Source organism: Podarcis melisellensis (assembly GCF_964234715.1).
Source record: "Podarcis melisellensis genome assembly, chromosome: 15".
NCBI lineage: Eukaryota > Metazoa > Chordata > Lepidosauria > Squamata > Lacertidae > Podarcis > Podarcis melisellensis.
The window spans coordinates 35,375,285-35,394,687 of NC_138532.1; positions in this window are offsets into that span (position 1 = coordinate 35,375,285).

Sequence of the window (19,403 nt, forward strand, 5' to 3'; positions counted from 1 at the left end):
GACTGATGAGTGGGAGTGGCCGCCAGGACCATATAATGCTGGTCCTAGAGGATCTTCACTGGTTCCCAGTATGTTTCAAAACACAATTCAAAGCGTTCGTGCTGACCTCTAAAGCTCTAAACAGCCTCGGCCCAGTATACCTGAAGGAGCGTCTCCACCCCATCATCCAGCCCAAAACTGAGGTCCACCTTTGAGGGTCTTCTGGCGGTTCCCTCACTGCGAGAAGTGAAGTTACGGGGAACCAGGCAGAGGGCCTTCTTGGCTGTAGTGTCCTCCTTGTGGAACGCTCTCCCATCAGATGTCAATGAGATAAAAGAAAACCTGCAAAACTTTTAGAAGACAGGAGGTTTTTAATGTTTGATGTTTTATTATGTTTCTATATTCTGTTGGAAGCCGCCCAGAGTGAGGAACAAATAATAAATTTGTTGTTGCTGCTGCTGAGCAGGTGAAAAGGGTACACCCCAGGCCTATGAATGCACCCGCAAAATTCCTACTTAAATCCAAATGATGACTGGCAAAGCTGATGCTGCTACAAGGGTGCATGGATGGGATGCTTGAATAATGGAAAAGGAATTGCTCAGAGGAGGAACCACATTGTAGGCAGCTTGCTGCTCCTTGTCTCTAAGCTAGTCTTGGCGATGTGAATGGAGCCCTTCCTCCTTCCTCTTGGGAAGAAGCCAAGTGAGGATTCCTCTTTCATTGGAGTGGACGCAAGAACCTCCTGTGTTTATGGCTGGGAATAATACTATCCAGCACACTCCTTTTGGCCTCAGCATTGTAGGAGCCATCTTCCCATCCTATAGGTGTCAGTACGGGTAGGAGCCTAGAGTTTTCTTTTGTTTTAATTTGTCTTCTTTTTTGCCTACTCTAGCACTTCGTCCAAGATGGGATATTGGCTCTGGGAAGCTCACCCATCTCTAGAAATATTTCCATCGAACATTTAGGTATGCATCCGTGTAGCTGCAATACCAGTCTCCATTTTCTCCCAGAGCCTGGAGTGGTGTGTGTGTGTGTGTGTGTGTGTGTGTGTGTGTGTGTGTGTGTGTAACAAACAACTGAATCCATTCATTTATATCCATATTTACGGTGGCGTCTGCATCTTTTTGAGAGCTTTCAGAGCTTCCTGGTTTGCTGATCTGGTGCTTCTTCTTTTTTAAAAAAAAAGACTGCATAAATGTTGGTACAAGCAAGATAGTTTGATATTAAAAAGAAGGGAAGGGGAGACAAGTTGACAGCTAATGTGTGCTGGATAAATGTGATGTAAAGTGATGTTTAGGAAGATTCAATACTCTAGAAAATCTTCTCCAAAGGAGGAATGCATGCATAATTTAAGCAGCTTTGCACAGCATATAGACCAAAACTCGTCAAGCTGCCTAATCCTATGAGCTCTGCTGTACTGGGTGGGATAATGTGAAGCATCAAGTTTAAGCAAAACTCAAGAGACTTGCAGGATTTGCTTTGGAGCAGGGAAGTCCAAGCAGGGCTGTCTACAGATTTTGGAGGGCCTTTGATATTCGAGTGGTTTGACAATCAATCTTTTTTCCCCAATCAATCTTTTTTCTGTGGGGGGACAGGGGTCTCCTAACAACTCTGTGTGCCCTTCATAGTTCCTAACATTCTCTGAGGGAAGCCATGGCTGTTTAAAATAGTTTATTATTACTTTACGTACACTGTGGAGATGGGACTTCTGTTGACCCTTGTTCTACATGCTTGCCTCTGAGCAGTGGTGGGTGAATGTGTGAATTTCAGTTTCTCATTTTTCCAGTATCTAGTTCAGTGCTCCACATTTCCACATCAGCATGTTAATGTGAATTTCTCCTAATACAGTGGTACCTCAGGTTACAGACGCTTCAGGTTAAATACGCTTCAGGTTACATACGCTTCAGGTTACAGAGTCCGCTAACCCAGAAATAGTACCTTAGGTTAAGAACTTTGCTTCAGGATGAGAACAGAAATCGTGCTCTGGTGGTGCGGCGGCAGCAGGAGGCCCCATTAGCTAAAATGGTGCTTCAGGTTAAGAACAGTTTCAGGTTAAGAACAGATCTCTGGAACGAATTAAGTACTTAACCCGAGGTACCACAGTAGGCATGTTATGAATGCAATTTTGCTATATACAGTACACGTTTCAGCAAAACAATTTTCCTTAATAAAATGCATTTTTTTTCCATGAATATAGGCCTTTTTGTGAATGGTACTTGGCTGGAAAACTGCATTGTAAAATTCAGAGAAGTCTGATTTCCAAACAATGTCTGTTTCAGTCCATGCATTGTGTGGGAATGTGCAAGACTGGGGATTTCACCTTTAAACAGGGGCAGCCTGTGGTGTTTCGGCCCCTGAGGCAAAATGCCCCACTGCAATCCCCATGATGGGAGAGGCAAGATACTTTCTGGATACCTCCCTACCTTTGCATTGGCTTCTCCTGAAGCCTCATGAGTGAGCCGATTCTTCCTTTAAATATAAACTGAATCAATTTTCTCCCCCATCCCCAGTGACATAGCATGGGTTGCCAGTGCCCAGTGGAGGGAGTTGTAGGAGGTCAGGAAATGGCCAGAGTACGCATGCACATTCAAATGCCTAACAGTGTCCACGTCACCCAGGAAGGCACAGAGGTAGGAATAGAAGAGTTATTCCATTGTCTGGAAAGGTCTTTTCCAGGTTTGCATGGAGAACCCTTTTTCAACGGAGCCCAGCAAGCACACAGCTATATTGAGGCAGCACTGGGTGTTGAAATGTTGCACCCCTAACAATTTTGCACCCAGGGCAACCGACCTTCTGCCCCCCTCACTATGCCACTGCCCACCCCTACTTCTGAGTAGGTGCCATTGGACTCCATGGTGCTTATTTCCGCAAAGACTTACATAGGCTTGTGTTGCCACTCTCCCCTCCCCAGCATAAAAAAATATTGTTTCTATTACATTTTTGGTAGCTAAGCTTCTATCTGGCTTTAGTTGGATACAATAATTTGCCTGGTATGTCAACTTTTCATGGGGCTGAGTGAGCAGAGTTGAACCTGCAGTAACTGTTGACAAGAGAGAGCACAGTAAAAAGCTGACAGAAGTTTGCCTGCTGATGAGCAAAGTCTTGGTTCTCTGATCTTCAGGACAAATCAGACTTGCTTGATTTTGACCTCGCTGGGACTCTCAGGTGAATTTAGCTTTTTATATAATGGGTTACTTTTGCCCTTTTCTAGAGGCTCCTGCTTCTTCTTAAAAAAAATAACCAAAAGATTTCTTTCAAATGTTGACTCCTGCATGAGATAATGATGTTCTTTGGAGGAAGCTGTAGCAATCAGAGCTGAGTAGCTAAAAAGCCCTGCTTCAGGTTGTAGGGTGTATGAAGGAGGAAATTTTGGCTCTCTGTGCTATCAGAATAAATAATTTTTTTTTAAAAAAAATATCCAATAGCACCTTAGAGACCAACAAAGTTTGTTCTGGGTATAAGCTTTCGTGTGCATGCACACTTCTTCAGATACACTGAAACAGAAGTCACCAGACCCTTATATATAGTGGGAAGGTGGGGTGGGGTTTTTCTCAGAAGGGTGGTAGGAGATGGGTGATTGACTCAATGGGTATGGTAAACCTGTTGACAACTGTTAATGACTGCAATTAGTCCTACAGGAAAAAGTGAAGGATAGTATGCAGATGACCAAAAATAGCTTTAGTATGTGTAATGTGTATCTGGTTTCCCCCTTAATTTTGGGTGCCTTTCCAATATTCAGTGTTGGTTCAGTATACCAGTGTCTTCTTTGCCTGAGAGAAATATTGCCAGACCCAAATTTCTCCCAAAGCTCTTTGGATGTTAGCCAACCAAGTCCTACTCAGAGTAAACCCATTGAAATTAATGGGTCTATATTAATTAGGTCCATGAAGTTCAGTCTTACTCTGAGTAAGACAAGTATTGGATAACCCATTGGGTTTATCACCTTCTGTCCTTTGCTCCTCATGCTGTGCTTACAGTGGGAGCCATTCTGTGCACCCATCACATTTTGAAGTTAGTGAAGTAACCTACATTACCATCTGAAGAGGAGTTGTGTATGATTAAGTCCAGAGTATAAAATTACCGAACTACACCACCTATGGTAACCACCTAATTTATGGCCACTTTATAAGGTTGCCAGCATCTCTGCTTCTCTCTTTGGTCTTGATGGAGAAAGCATGTCCAAGAGCTGAGGAAAGGTTGCTATTCTGCACCTTGATCACCCATCCCCAACCTATTGTCACCTTGAGTGTTTGGGATTCTAGCCCCTGGACATTGGCCTGGCTGCATGACCCTTATTTTGCAATGGATCTGATGATGTTTTGAAACTGGAATGTGGAAATGACTTTCCAGGGTCTAAAGTGAACAAAAACAACGACAAAGCTTTTGTAAAAGCTGTTGGAACCCTCATTCACTGGAGGTTGGAGGAGAGGAGGGCAGGGTTTTCCCTCTCAATTTTCAGAAGGCAGCAAGAGTTAACTAAGTTCCCTTAAACTCTCAGCAGATGGCACTGCATAGTAATGCTCTCTGTTGACATTCGCTCGAGAGTTTTAAGGAGAAGACGGAGTCAATGAACTGCAACAGTTGATGTAAATTTGTGCCTTCAACAAATCCTAGCCAACCCTAGGAGCAGAAAGCTGACAAAGACGGTATTATGGTCCATATTTGAAAATTTAGAGGATTTTGACTTTTTATTTTCGATTTTTTTAATTGATTGCATAAAACAAAATATGTGTGCTTTATTTTGTTCCATAAAAATGAAAAGGAAAAGTGAATAAATAAGAGGACTAGAAGAGAATTTTCCCAGGACCTCTTTTCCAAATGCATACATTCATGTTGAAGACTATTAATTTAATAAATAAAATAAAATATAGAATTATTATTCTAACATAATTGTAACCTGTTTTTTTGCTTCACAAAAATGTCTTATAAATCATGATTCATTTTGTCCATCAACTCAATCTGGACTTTGATGTGAAGAAGCAGCTGGTTTCCAGGTGTCATTTAAATGCACACCACGCTGGTGCCCTGTTGGGATATTCTGGTTTTGCTATACATTCAATAAAGTCAAAATAAATTTTAAGGAAAAATTATCCTAATAAACACATTCCTTCTTTGCATTTTTGCCTAACGTATCCATTTTTGCCAAGCAATTTCCCCAATGTAATGCGTTTCTCCATGCCTTCCCACGAATGCATGCATTTTTACACAGACTTTACCCTAGTGCAGTGGTGGCCAAACTTGGCCTGCCAGCTGTTTTGTGACTACAATTCCCATCATCCTTGACAACTGGTCTTGTTAGCTAGGGATGATGGGAGTTGTAGTCCAAAAACAGCTGGAGGGCCAAGTTAGGCCACCACTGCCCTAGTGTAGGTACATTTTTGTCCACATGGGTTGGATAACTGTATTGCAAAATTCAAAAGATGCCTTTGTTGCAGTTTTGGGAGGGGATGTGTTTTAAATATATTGTGTACACAGCCTAATATGCCTTATAAGCAGAGAGGACTAGTTAACATGCAATTTTATTACGCATTCAAAATGATGCATCTGGCAGGAGTCATTGAAGCTCTCACCTAATTACCATCAATGGAATCCATGTAATGCTTTAGGGCATCTGAACTGATGGGCAGTCAAGTGGCCCTATAGATGCACACTATAGACTTCACAACTGTGCCAGTCTCCACCGCAGTTTCTGTAACATCTAATCAACGCACCTGCCAATCATAGCACCACCTTAGGGAACACACGAGAGAGAGAAGATGCTTGAAAATGAAAGCTCCACTTTCACAACAGTTTGTGTGTATTGCGTATGTGGGGAGGGAGGAGCGGGGGGGCACCTTTGCTGTGTTGCTATACATTTATGCAAGCTCATCCATTCTGATTTGGTTGCAGGGCAGATACAATATATGGCAATGAGCAACCATCCCAATTTGTTTACATCATGGGTAGGCAAACACCATGGGTAGGCCAATTTGTTTACACCATGGGTAGTGATGTATGGAAGTGAAAGCTGGACCATAAAGAAGGCTGATTGCTGAAGAATTGATGCTTTTGAATTATGGTGCTGGAGGAGACTCTTGAGAGTCTCATGGATTGCAAGATCAAACCTCTCAATTCTTAAGGAAATCAGCCCTGAGTGCTCACTGGAAGGACAGATCCTGAAGCTGAGGCTCCAATACTTTGGCCACCTCATGAGAAGAGAAGACTTCCTGGAAAGGACCCTGATGTTGGGAAAGATGAAGGGCACAAGGAAAAGGGGACGATAGAGGATGAGATGGTTGGACAGTGTTTATGAAGCTACCAGCATGAGTCTGACCAAACTGCGGGAGGCAGTGGAAGACAGAAGTGCCTGGCGTGCTTTGGTCCATGGGGTCACGAAGAGTCGGACACGACTAAACAACTAAACAACAACAGGCAAACTAAGGCCCGGAGGGCGGATCCGGCCCAATTGCCTTCTAAATCTAGCCCATGGATGATCCAGGAATCAGCGTGTTTTTACATGAGTAGAATGTGTCCTTTTATTTAAAATGCATCTCTGGGTTATTTCTGGGGCCTGCCCAGTGTTTTTACATGAGTAGAATGTGTGCTTTTATTTAAAATGCATCTCTGGGTTATTTCTGGGGCCTGCCCAGTGTTTTTACCTGAGTAGAATGTGTGCTTTTATTTAAAATGCATCTCTGGGTTATTTGTGGGGCATAGGAATCCCTTCTTTCCTTTTCTTTTTCAATATAGTCCGGCCCCCCACAAGGTCTGAGGGACAGTGGACGGCCCCCCTGCTGCAAAGGTTTGTTGACCCCTGGTTTACACTTCTTCCCGATAGTCACCCATTCACCCCCCACCTTTCAATACATTTCTGGGTCACATTCCAAAATGGCAAAAATTCTTGACCCTTTTCCAAAGTGGATTTGTTGCCATGGAGGAACAGCAGCTTTAAATCATTCTGGACATAGAGGGATGAGGTGCATCAAAGCAACACAGCACCCCAGATAGCTCACATTCCTACCAATACAGTGGGGCTGCATTGTGAGCCTGCAATTTTTCTGCTCCCCAAGACCATTTGTAGAGATTTGTCCATCAGCCTTCCACAGGCTGACGGGCTAGATGAAATAAAACACAACCTTTATCGGTGTATCTGCCAATAGCCGCTTTAAAAATATATAGATAAAGCTGTCAGGGCAGATCAGACATCCCTCCTGAATTGGGGGGGGGGGCTAAGGAAGGGTGGAGGGAGAGAAATGAACCACACAAGCTAATAGCAAGCACTGATCTAAAAAATGAACCCTTGTCAAAGAGGGTTTAGCCAGAGGATGGTCTGAAAACAGGCAGGGATGAGAATGAACAGTTTAATCACGTGTACGAGGACCAAGTTATTCTTGTATTTTACTGGTGACAAAGTGCTTTTTCTTTCTCTAAAGAAAGAGGGGGAGAAGATGGAATATTAAGTCCAATTATCCTGATGGGTCTGTGTCATGAGGTGTAAAACTCAGCCATCCTGTATAATTGGCAGAAGATGAAGTCACGGCTTTTTTTGACAGCTAAGAATCAGCTTAAGAAGAAGATCTGAACATGGTTGTCCACTGAAGAATTATTGAGCCTTATTTCTTTTACTAATCTTCACACTTTTTTTCCTTAACGAAGTTTCCAAACAGGGTACAAAGGACAAAAGGAATCAATATAAATTAAGATCAAATAAAAGACATCGTACAGCAGAGTACAAAGATTATCGTGAAAGATGAACGGGGGTGGGGGAGAGAGATGACAGGCTAAATCTGCTTGAATTAATTCCGTGGCATTTTGGAAAACTCTTGATAGCTCACAATTTAAATAGGAATTAATTGACAATTACTGTATTTTTTTGCTCTAGAACACGTACCCGACCATAACACACACGTAGTTTTTAGAGGAGGAAAACAAGAAAAAAATATTCAAAATGAAACAGTGGATGTATGATTTTTTGTGGTTCATGCTGTGGCCACAGACATGTGATCTGACAGTGAGTTTGGAGTAGCCCAATGCAAAAATCCTGAGGATCCATGTGGATCCATGCTTTGTAACCACGTTTTTGCACCACTGCGGCCCCAGGCAACAGTGGGTGCGTGATTTTTTTGGTGCAAGATATAGCCATGCACATGCTATGTGATCTGATGGTGAATTTGGGGTGACCCAGTGCAAAAATCCTGAGGATCCATGTGGGTCTGTGCTTTGTAACCACGTTTTAAGTGGGGAGGGAAGGAAAAGCACTCAAGAGACAAGGAGCATGCATGGGGTGAGTGGAGAAGGATGCTGCTAATAATGAAGAAGAGGGGTATAAGGGGAGAGGGCTCCTCTCCTCTCCCGCTTTGCTCCTTTAAAGAAGCAGGCTCTCTGTCCCTCACTCCTCCCCACTCAGCGGCTCTTTTCCCGCTTTGCTGTTTCAAAGTGAGCCACGGAGGAGGGAAGGAAGGGGAACCATGGATCCTCTGTTCACGACTGCAGCAGCTCCCCCCCCCCCGCCACCCATAGGCATTCCCTCCATAACACGCACAGACATTTCCCCTTACTTTCTAGGAGGAAAAAAGTGAGTGTTATGGTGCAAAAATACGGTAATAATTCATGCACCCATAATTTAAAATGCATCAATTCTAAAAGCAATACACGGATATATATATATATCATTGCTTGGAGAATCTACACATAAGAAAATAAGAAGGTATCTGCTTGATCATGCCAGTGGTCCATCTGGTCCTGATTCCACAGAGGCTAACCAAACGCCTGTGGGAAGCCTGCCCTCTGTCCTCCATGTGATTCCTAAAAACTGTTATTCAGAGGCATGGCTGAGTCTGTCAGTGGAGGTGGAACATAGACATAGTGGCTTGTAGCCTCAACTTCCATAAATTCGTCAAATCCGCTTTTAAAAGCCATCCAAATTGGTAGCCATCATTGCCTCTTGTGTGAGAGAATTCCACAGTTTAACTACATGCTGTGTGAAGTGATACTTTCCTTTGCCTGTCCTGAATGTTCCAACATTCAGCTTCATTGGAGAGCCCTGAGGCCTAGGGATATGTGAAAAGGAAGAAAAACTCTCACTCTGCTTTCTTCACACTGTGCACAAGCTTAGACACCTCTGTCATGACACCTCCCTTTACTCTCATGTTTTCTGGACTATAAAAGCCACAGAAAACATTTTCCCGTAAGCAAGTTGCTCCATTCCCTTGATCATTTTGGCTCACCTTTTCTGAACCTTTTCCAGCTCTGTAATAGGTGATGACATCAGAATTGTACATTTGCAGTAGGGTACTCTATTGTTATTCTCTAATAATAATAATAAGGCATTTTTCTGAATTAAGGTGGATACTTGCATCAGATATGTCAATAGTTCTGGGAACTATTCAGGTTTATGTATAGATCTTTCTTCAATCCCTTGCATGTTTCAGCTGCATTGTCCCAAGCCATAGTCACTCTCGCTCATTCATCACAAAGTTAAAGGAAGCTAAGCTATAACCCATAGCCTCAATGGATGTCCAGAGTTCTAGCCAACCCAGCTTCTCAATAACTAAGGCCTGCTGAGTTCTTTTTTCTTTTAATCTATTTTTTTATATTGAAAGTTTTCAACATACAATGCAATAAAAAAACAACCCAGTCAGATGGGTGGGGGTACAAATAATAAATTATTAATAATTATTATTTACCTAAATAAAAATAGAGAAGAAAAGAAAAACAAAGTGAAAGAGAAAAGGGAAGAAACCAGAAGGGAAAAGAGAGGGGGGAAATAAATTAAATACAGAACCCACTATCAGGAGTAGAGCTTACAAATGCTGCTGAGTTCAGTAGGCTTACTCACAAGTAAGTGGTTGCAGGATTGCCATCTACATCTTTGTTTCAAAAAGAATGTAGCCAATTGCCTTGGGGCCACTTGAACATATCAAAATCAAATGTGAAAATCAGCAATCATCTTCCACATCATTCATGTATCTTTGATGAGGGTGTCAGGAGTGAATAAGTGCTCCTGTTTCACAATATGGATTTTCTTAGCTGGGAATTGTCATTTGATTTCTATGTTGTATCACTAATAAGTCTACCCTGACATGGAATTGGCATTTTGAGGCTCCACGACTGGATTAATGCCCCATTACTCACTCTTCCATAGTCCCTCTGTCTGTCTATCTGTGTCTGTCTCTCTACAAAATGTCTCTGTGTGCACACATTGTTTTCACTCATTACTTGTCTCTGAGCAAATGAAATGTTTCGGCTCAGCAACCTCAAATGTAACCAGCATAGCTGCATACTATCTTTTCAGTTTGTGTCTATTTGGCATAGAGGGAAGGGGATCCATCCTTATGCTTGTGGGGCTGGGTGCAGGACGAGTTTGCAATGTGATTCACATTGAAGCATGAAATGCTTCCATATAAATATTTCAGAAAACTACTTTTCTGCAGAGAAGAAGTCTGGGAAAGGTATTCAATGGAATCCAGACCAGCTGCAGGGATGTTTGTTGCAGCTCAAATCTCATTCACCCAAATGGCAAGATCCCATCTGCAATGTACATTCAAGGATCACATCACTTTAAAGAGCCATGACTTCACCAGAAGTATCCTAGGAACTGTAGTCTGTTGTTTGAAACTGAGAATTGTTTGGAGACCCCTATTCATCTCACAGATATACTATTCTCAAGAGTTTCCTGGGAAGAGGAATTGACTGTGGATCAATACAGCGGTGTAACTGTGTGAGGTGCAGGAACAAGCAGCAAAAGATTAAATGAACAATCCAACTTAAATAAAAGTAGGCACAGGTATTGAGCATGACTCCACATTATCAACCAACCTGCCTGCTGAGAGCCAGTGTAGTGTAGTGGTTAGGGTGCTGGACTAAGACTTGGGAGACCAGGGTTCAAATCCCCACTAAATCATGAAACCAAATTACCTCACAGGATTGATGTGAGAATGAAATGGGGAGATGGAACTCCATGTGTGCTACCTTGGAGTAAAGGTGGGATATAAATGTAAAAAAAAAAACAAGCTAAAGAAAAAGCAGGGAGGGAGGGTTATCAAACCCACTGCTTTACATGTATGAGGCCTTAAAGCCTTTATGTGGTTTGTAGAATCGGGCTCTAACAATGCAAAGGAGCTTTTTGTCACTACCACAGCCAGAATATGGCTAAGGAGTGATTAATTCAGCCATATTTTGAGAGAGAACCCCCTAACATAGGATGCCTCATTCCGCTTCAGTTCAGGAAGCCCAAACACCAAGGAGTAGCAGGCTAAGTCACTAAATCCATCCAAGTAAGTTGCACTCAGAGTAAACCCATTGAAATTAATGGATCAGCACTGGAGACAACCTTAAGAAACCAGAAAAGGTGTTTCACCCAAGTTTATGCAATCAAGACCAAATTAGATTCAGCTGAGCTCTATCCAATCCAGGTTCAGAACCACACCCTGGTTCCCATACTATAAAAACACTCAGCTAGTCTTTTGACATTTTCATTTCTTTCCAATGCAACTGATATGAGTTTATGCTCTTGCTAGTTAACTAGAAATCTCTGTTGGGGGAAGGGGGCTTCTAAAATGATTTCTGCTGCAAGAATTGGGTTTGTTAACTTTTTTTAGTTGGTCAGCTTTTTGTAGGAACTTTAGTCAGTTTTTTTATTAGTCAGTTTTCCTATTTAGCTGTGGTCATAAATAGATATTTTTCCAACTGGCTTCTATATAGCAAGTTTTGATTTAAGATCTTGGAATACCTTAGATTGGAGGCAGGAGTTAGGTAGGAAGTACATTTTCCAGCAATTCTTCCATAGTAGTGAGGGTCTCTGCCATCCATATTCTCCTTATTTGTCTGTGATGAAATCATTGTCCATATTTTTATTTTGCAACTTGAGGACACCTTATTTAAAGTACCTCTTGTGAATTCCTGGAGTTGTGGCACTTTCAGAATTCATTCGCTTTCCTAGGCATTCCATAAATAAACATCTTGGAGATATAGATAGAATGTATGTAAAGGCATGTGCAAAGATAGCAATGCAGAAAGGAACTGCCACTGTGATAAGGAACAGCCTGCCTTTTCTACGCACCAGATATTTTGTGGCATGATAGTATTATACAAAAATAAAATAAAATCTTTTTCTAGAATACCATTAATTAAAGGTATGATCACCTGACCTGGTTTTTAAACTCTATGGAAACTGAGTTATATCAGCATACACTGATACACCTTACAACAGAGTAAAGCCTTCAGAAATTGGTGTATGTGCTCAGACAGCAGTATTTTGTGTGAAAATAGTGTTAGGGTATTCATGTATGAAATGTAGGGGGGCTATGGTTAACTGGAAGCTACTACCTCCAGTAATCCAAGATCTTGTAAGGGGGAAAAAAATTAGACACAGCATGCTTTGTCCTAGTTTCAAAACGGCTGTATTGTTTCTTTTCCCTACAGCAGAAGTATCCAAGAAAGGGATGTGGCTATTGTAGTTAATACTGCACATTTTGAAGTGTTAGGTTGAATAAAAACAGACCCTTCTTGAAATAATTGTCCAGTTCAAAAATGTGATTCAAAAAGCTTTACTAACACCTTTAAAAACAATAAAAAAAATGTTACATCCAGAAAGTTGCATCATATCTTATGCTGATCCCAGCACAGGCTTGAACATTTTAGAAACACAAATTTCTTCTAACCCAGAGCTAAAACCAAAGCTCTGCCTCTCCTGCAAACAGTCTCCATTAGCTTAGAGGCCATTTTCTCCTGGAGAGAGCTATTAGCATACCATTCTCTTCAGTGGCTTGAGAACAAAGATTAACTCTCACAAAATGGATGCCCACAGATTAGCGTATGCATAGGGCTGAAATTCAACCTTTCATATGACCCATTAAACACCTCGTGATAGAGCATTCTAAGTTATCAACTGCTAGGCTATCTGCAACTCGCTTGTTTAGCTTCAGTGTAAGTTTTCACTTGAGAATCTTGGGGATGGAACTTGACCAGCATAATGTGTTGCTGCTGGTCTGGCATTCAAGCCATCATGTGTGCCAAGTCTAAAGGGCACCCCAAAAGCTCCCAGAGACAATCTGGCACTGGGGAAACCCAAACAGTTAACCCAATAATGTCCAGGGTTTCCCAAGCAGGTCTTATGTTGTACTTTCCTCCCTGGACTAAAAACCAATTAAACCACTCCAACAGAAAAGCCTAACAGTATGGAGGAAGCAAAGGGGAAAAGCCTAAAGGACAATCTAAGTTGCCCTCCATTCCTACTCAGCCCCCTTAAACAGGCAGCTAGCAGATGAAGACTCCAGTATGGTTTAGAGCAATGGAAGGTTAAATAGCTAGGCACATCCCTGGAGCATATTAGTTCTGCTCCTCACATGCAGCCTCCGCAACTCCTCCCCAGGGCAAAACTGCCCTGAGCAGTCGTTGGAGGAGAGTTGGGGTGTGGCAAAGATGCCCTTACCTAATGGTGGGAGCGGCCTTGAAGAGGACAGGCCATTCTCCGTCTAGTTTTAGAGCCACAGAGCTCTAAAATAAATTATTACACATTGTATAACATGAAATAGATTGGCTAGGGGTGTGAGGCACTCTGGTCCAGATTTAAAAATTCTCTAACTTAGACAACTCTTCTATTGAGGTTAGGGGTTCTGAGCTTGATTGTGTTTAGCTGATTGCGATGTGGCTTATTTGAGGGAAGGGGGGCTAGGTTGTTGGGTCAGGTTAGCCATATTGATTCCTTTTTTCCCCCAAATAATTTTTATTAACAGGCCAATCAAATCACATTAATTCCAAATTACACAGCCAAATTTTTAAATTTTTGTTGGGGGTACCCATGCTTCGAGCTCAGAAAGGGATCCAAACATCTCTCTTGCTGCTGCTTTAATGTACACAGTTCTGTCCAAATAGTATTCACAGTTCTGTTCAATCTTCTCTTTATGATTTTCCTTATCTTCTTCTTGTTATCATAGATTCCTTTCTTTGTGATCTCTGGTAGTCTCCACAAGCGGGTTGAAAACAAACATTGTTGTATTCTGTGTGGATTTTACACTCCTCCAAGAGCCATATCAAGATAGACAGACTCCATTTCTGTACCTTCGTACAAAACATTCCCAAAGTCTGTCCGTTAATTTTCACAGGCCTGCCAGTCTCTCCTCAATTTTCTTGGGGGGCCCTGCCAGGTCAAACTCACAGTCCGATATAATAACAAACCATGGTCCTCCTCCCCCTAGTTCATCCTGTGGCCAGGCCTGCCGTAATAAATCTTTTTATAACTGCGTCACAAAGAGCTTTCCTGATGTCCCCATAAGCCATGTCTTTGATTAGTAATTTATTTCCACACAGTTCTTAATCATCCTGCTTGTAGTCAGCAATTGCAATGATTCTTTCTTGGGGGGGGGGAGGGTTATTGGGTAGTCACATAAGATAAAAAAAGAAAAGCCCCCCCCCTTTCCAGTCCCACTCCGACATACCAATCCTTTGATGAATCTTCTTCTTGATTTATGATTTGTTGTTAAATCCAGCCCATCGCTCCACTTCACAGAGATCACTTTAATTAGCAGTCTTATCTCCCAATCTTCACTCGAAATATGTGCATTTGCTTCTCTCTAATTGTTTATTTTGAGCTCCTGCAACCAGGCCGCGCAATCAGAGACAGCGTCAGGGAGAGCCGTCTCACATGAGGGCTGTGTTCCTAGTGCCCTCACCCCCTTCTTTCGAATTTGGGGGTGATTTATGGCAACCGCAGGCAAGGCAGTGTTCCCCATTCCCTTGGGGTAACAAGGGAGGCTGCATACTCCCATATCAGCCTCTTAATTACCTCGTGTAAGCCGGAGAGATGGTATTGTCGGCCATCTTCCAATGCGCCCCTAGCAGCCCCCTAGCCATATTGATTTCTATAATGTTAGAGGGGGTAGGTTGTTGTCTTGTTGTGCTGTGTATGTAGTAAAGGCGAACCACACTGGAGTCAAGACATTCTCCATAGCTTGTCCCCATGCTAGTTTGTTTGTTGGTTAACTTTTCTAGTAAGGTACTTTCCAATACATTTTGGTACCAGTGGTCTATGTTCACTCCTCCCCCCCCAAAAAAATACTTTTTATTGATTTTCACAAGCGTAACAAATTTAAATAAAACTTAAACTTTTACATTCAACATTTTTTGTCTTATTTACCCTGCGCAGTTTCGCGCCCGGACTTCCCTCCTTCCCTGTTTCAGTTTTCCCAATTTACATCCACTCTTGCAGATTCTTAATTACACTCTATATACATCACAAGATTTATGTTAGCCCTGCTAAAGTTTTTAAACTTCTACAATTATTTTGTATGTACATAACAAATTTACTCCACTCCTCCTCAAACTTTGTCACTTTTTGGTCTCAAATTTTATAAATCATTTTTGCCAATTCTACATACATGAATAATTTCGTCTGCCACTCCATTATGGTTGGTATCTCCTGGGATTTCCACTTTTGGGCCACGAGAATTCTAGCAGCAGTCGTGGCATATAAGAATAATTTACGGCCATCTTTTCTCACTTCCTCTCCCATTATCCTTAATAAAAAAGCCTCTGGTTTCTTTGGGAATGTATATTTTAAAAGTTTTTTCATTTCATTGTATATCATATCCCAAAACTTTTTCCTTTTTTCACATGACCACCACATGTGGAAAAATTCTCCGTCCTTTAATTTACACTTCCAGCAGGCTCTATCACATATTTTATACATTTTTGCCAATTTAACCAGAGTAATGTACCACCGATACATCATTTTCCTTAGATTTTCTATTAGAGTGGAGCACGCTGTGAACCTCATGCCTTCATTCCATAATTTTATCCATTTATCATAGTCAATATTATAACCGAAATCTACAGCCCATTTTATCATGACTTCTTTTGTTAGTTCATCTTTGGTATCCCATACCAACAGATGTTCATACATTTTAGATAGAAGTTTTGTTCTGCCCTCTAAAATTTCAGTTTGGTATCTTGACTTTTTTTCACTGAAACCCATTTTCTTATCCTCCTTTAGTAGCACTTTTTATATTGTCATATGGTTTTAGTTTCCACCTATTCTCGGTTTTCTCTGTTTAGGTTCACTCCTGATGGGTCCTTCCAGTGTCTAGTTATATTTCTAGCTGCTGAGTAAGTGACTTATGAGTTCCTAGTAGTGTGCATGTGTGTTGTTCTGGAAAATATTTACTAGGGAGAGTTCTGGAGTTGCTTCTATTTCCTGTTTTGTTGTTTTGGAAATTTCCTGCAGCACTGCTATCCAGAAAGTATGGACTTTGGGGCATTCCCACCACATGTGGCTATTGAGGTGCAGCTCCTCCAGTATTTAGATGAAGTTCCTGGGTGTATCTGTGCCAGCTTCCATCTATATATAAGTTTTAGGGTGAGTTTTTTTGTGCTGAGAATGCATTCCAACTCTTTTACAATTCATCCTCAAGCCCCCCAGTATTGTGTTAAATTGTAAGGTTTTTCTTTCTTTTCTAAGTACTAATTATCGGGGCACACTAAATAGACCCAGCATTATCATACTTTCTCTTCTCATCCTTTGGTAGAATAATCAATATACCCCAATCAACAGGGCAATTGCTCAGTATTTGATAATATCTGCAGCTTTGGTTTGTATCCAAGGTAGTGCTAATTTAAAGTCACTTAACGGTATACTTGTTGTTGTGAAATATTTTGTGCCAGCCAAACACGGTTGCACAAGAGTATGCTAAGCCTGCTGGGAAATTTGTTGCACAATCTCATTTTGCCACCAGTCGGCCTATAAGGGGGCAGCCTATCTCTCCTTCAGCCTCTTAGCCCAACCTCCCCGTTTCCCATTGTGACACATTGGTTGCTACCAGAGGGCCATGTAGGGATTTTCCTAAATCCACATTTTTTTATTGCAGATCAGGTCCCCCCCCCCCATATATTTCACACTGCATAGCAGGACAAAGGTGCCGTGCACACAAATAGGCAACAATGCACATATTACTGAAAAGAGCATCACTTTAAGCAAAATTGCTTTACAAACATGTGCGTAGGAGGTAACTTGCATACAAAAAGTATAAATGAGGATAAATTTGCTAAAATGCTTAGGAATTTCCATGATTTTTTAAAATACACATTTCTGTTGAAATGTGGAGAATTTAATTTAAGATTTTTGGAGGGTGGAATGAAGGAAGAAAGAAAAACTGAAACTTAACACATTTGTTCATGTGATTTACTTGTGCTGAGATGTAACCCATAGTCACCCAGGATCCCTTCAAAGATGGCAGTGCTTGGAAACCAGATAATGGGTTAGATGGGTCCATAGGCTAATCTAGCATCACCTTCCTTTATAGCCCCATAGCTTTGCATTGCTATCCTGGAGGCTCTGCAGTTGGGGGTCAGTGTTCTACAACAGCAGTTTTATCTGGAACTCAAATAGGAAGGGGGAAGCTGCATTACACCTCTTGGCAGGTGTTTCAAAACTGTGCATCATGAAAATAACTAAACAGATGTTGAAGTATGAGACAGTTTCTGCTATTCTGGCTTCTGGACAGAGTTAGCAGCAGGAACAGATGGAATGTAACCAGGAGGGGTACCCACAGACCTAATCTGCATTATAAAAATACACCCTCGGTGCAGGCCATACAGCATATGTAATAGGCAGCATTATGGATGGGATGAGCTTGCCTCCACCCTAAATTCCTCCCAATGTCCCCCAAATCACACACACCAATTTCCCTACTTTAAAATGAAGTTGGGGGCTGTATAGAGCACTTTGCAGAAGATTCCAGGTTCGATCCCTGAAGATCCTCAAAGTTGGATAGCATAGCAGGTAATGAGAGAGAACTTTCTCTGCTGAAGATCCTGGAAAGCGGCTACCCGCCAGAGCAGGCAGTACTAGGTTTAAGTGGGCAAAGAGCCTTATCCTAGCATCCTAACATAGTACCTCCATTTTGGAAGCTAAACAAGGAAATGTGGAGAATCTCTCAGCTATCCCTTACCTCCCACCCCCCATGCAACTCCACCCTCTCCTTTGTGTGGCTGTTGGAAAAAGCTTCTGACGATGTGCGGAAGGCTCTTTAAATTTTAAAAGCATTCTTTTCATAGAGGGAAACCATGTTTGAACAAACTGATTTCTCACCTAACATACTTTCAGTAGATTTAAAGGAGAATCACTTTAACACCCCGTAAATTAAATTTAATATATAGACTGGGATCAGACAAGTGTTGGGAGGTGCAGATCAAATAGAGCAGACCACATACACATCTTTTGGAATACAGACATTTTGGAAATATGTACGGAGTAATATCTGACATTTTAGGATCTCAAATACCCTTAGAACTCCCAATTTTTCTACTTTGTTATTTGAAAGATGTTATTCTGAAAAGGACGTGTGTTTGCTAGACTTATTCACTACTCCACTGCAAGCTAGGTGACAAAACACTGCCCTGCTCCCCCACTTATAGGCAGTTGCATAGACAGGAAACTCTTGTCTGAGTGTTTCACACTTCAGTGGGACTTGTTGCTTTGTTCACTTTTAATGCACTTTGCTACCATCCCTAAAATATACCAGAATACTAGGTTTGAGTACCTAAAGTGGATTTTTGTGCTGGGCCAGGGGGTAACCCGAGCGACGTCCAGGTCAGGTCCCAAATCCAAGGGTTCTGTGAGGAGTCAGTCTAACACGGCCAAGGCAGGACATGAGGCAGGAAACCAGGCAAGGTCAGGCAGAGGGTCTCAGGCAGGTTCTAGCAAACAGCAATGTTGCTCCCGCAACAACAGCTGGTCCTGATCCCCTGGTGACTCACCTCCCTGTCTCGCCCAAAGGCAAGCACTCATCCTGTGAGTACTCAGGTCTCCTCACAGACCTCAGTCTCTGCAGCTCGGGACATGTCGGTGGGTTACTAGACCCAGAGCCGCCTCAGCCTCTCCTGACTCAACTGGTAGTGGAGTAGCTGTAAGTGATTGCCCAGCTGGAGGCAACGAGGTAATCCCCGCATCTGGAGCCAGGGCAGGCTCAGGCCCCTGACTTGGCCTAGCTGGTGCTTGTTGCAAGGAAACCTGTGCAGACTAGGGCTCTTCAGAATCAGGCCCCAGATTTGGTTCAGATGCCGCCTGAGGCAAAGGATCCAGTGCAGACTGAGACGCCTCTGGTTCTGAGTCTGTACCCGAGTCCCAAGCCATCACAATTTTAAGGGTTGTGCTACCTTAGTGCAACAAATCCTCTTTTTAAAAAAGGAACTTTTTGTGGTTTGGAAAGTGACAGGGACATGCATTGAATAGGATGGATGAGTAATAAGAAAACACTCCATAAGCAAATCAGGGTGAATGCAGAGTCATTTCTCATTGGTTTACAATTGCCCTGTAAGCAAATTGGAACAAATGCTCAATAAAGATTGCATGTATTCTAACCTTGGTGTAAGCAAATCAGGATGAATGTTGAATAAACAGCTAATCTGGATGAGCCCTCATTCTCTCATGCGATGAGGGGATTGAATGC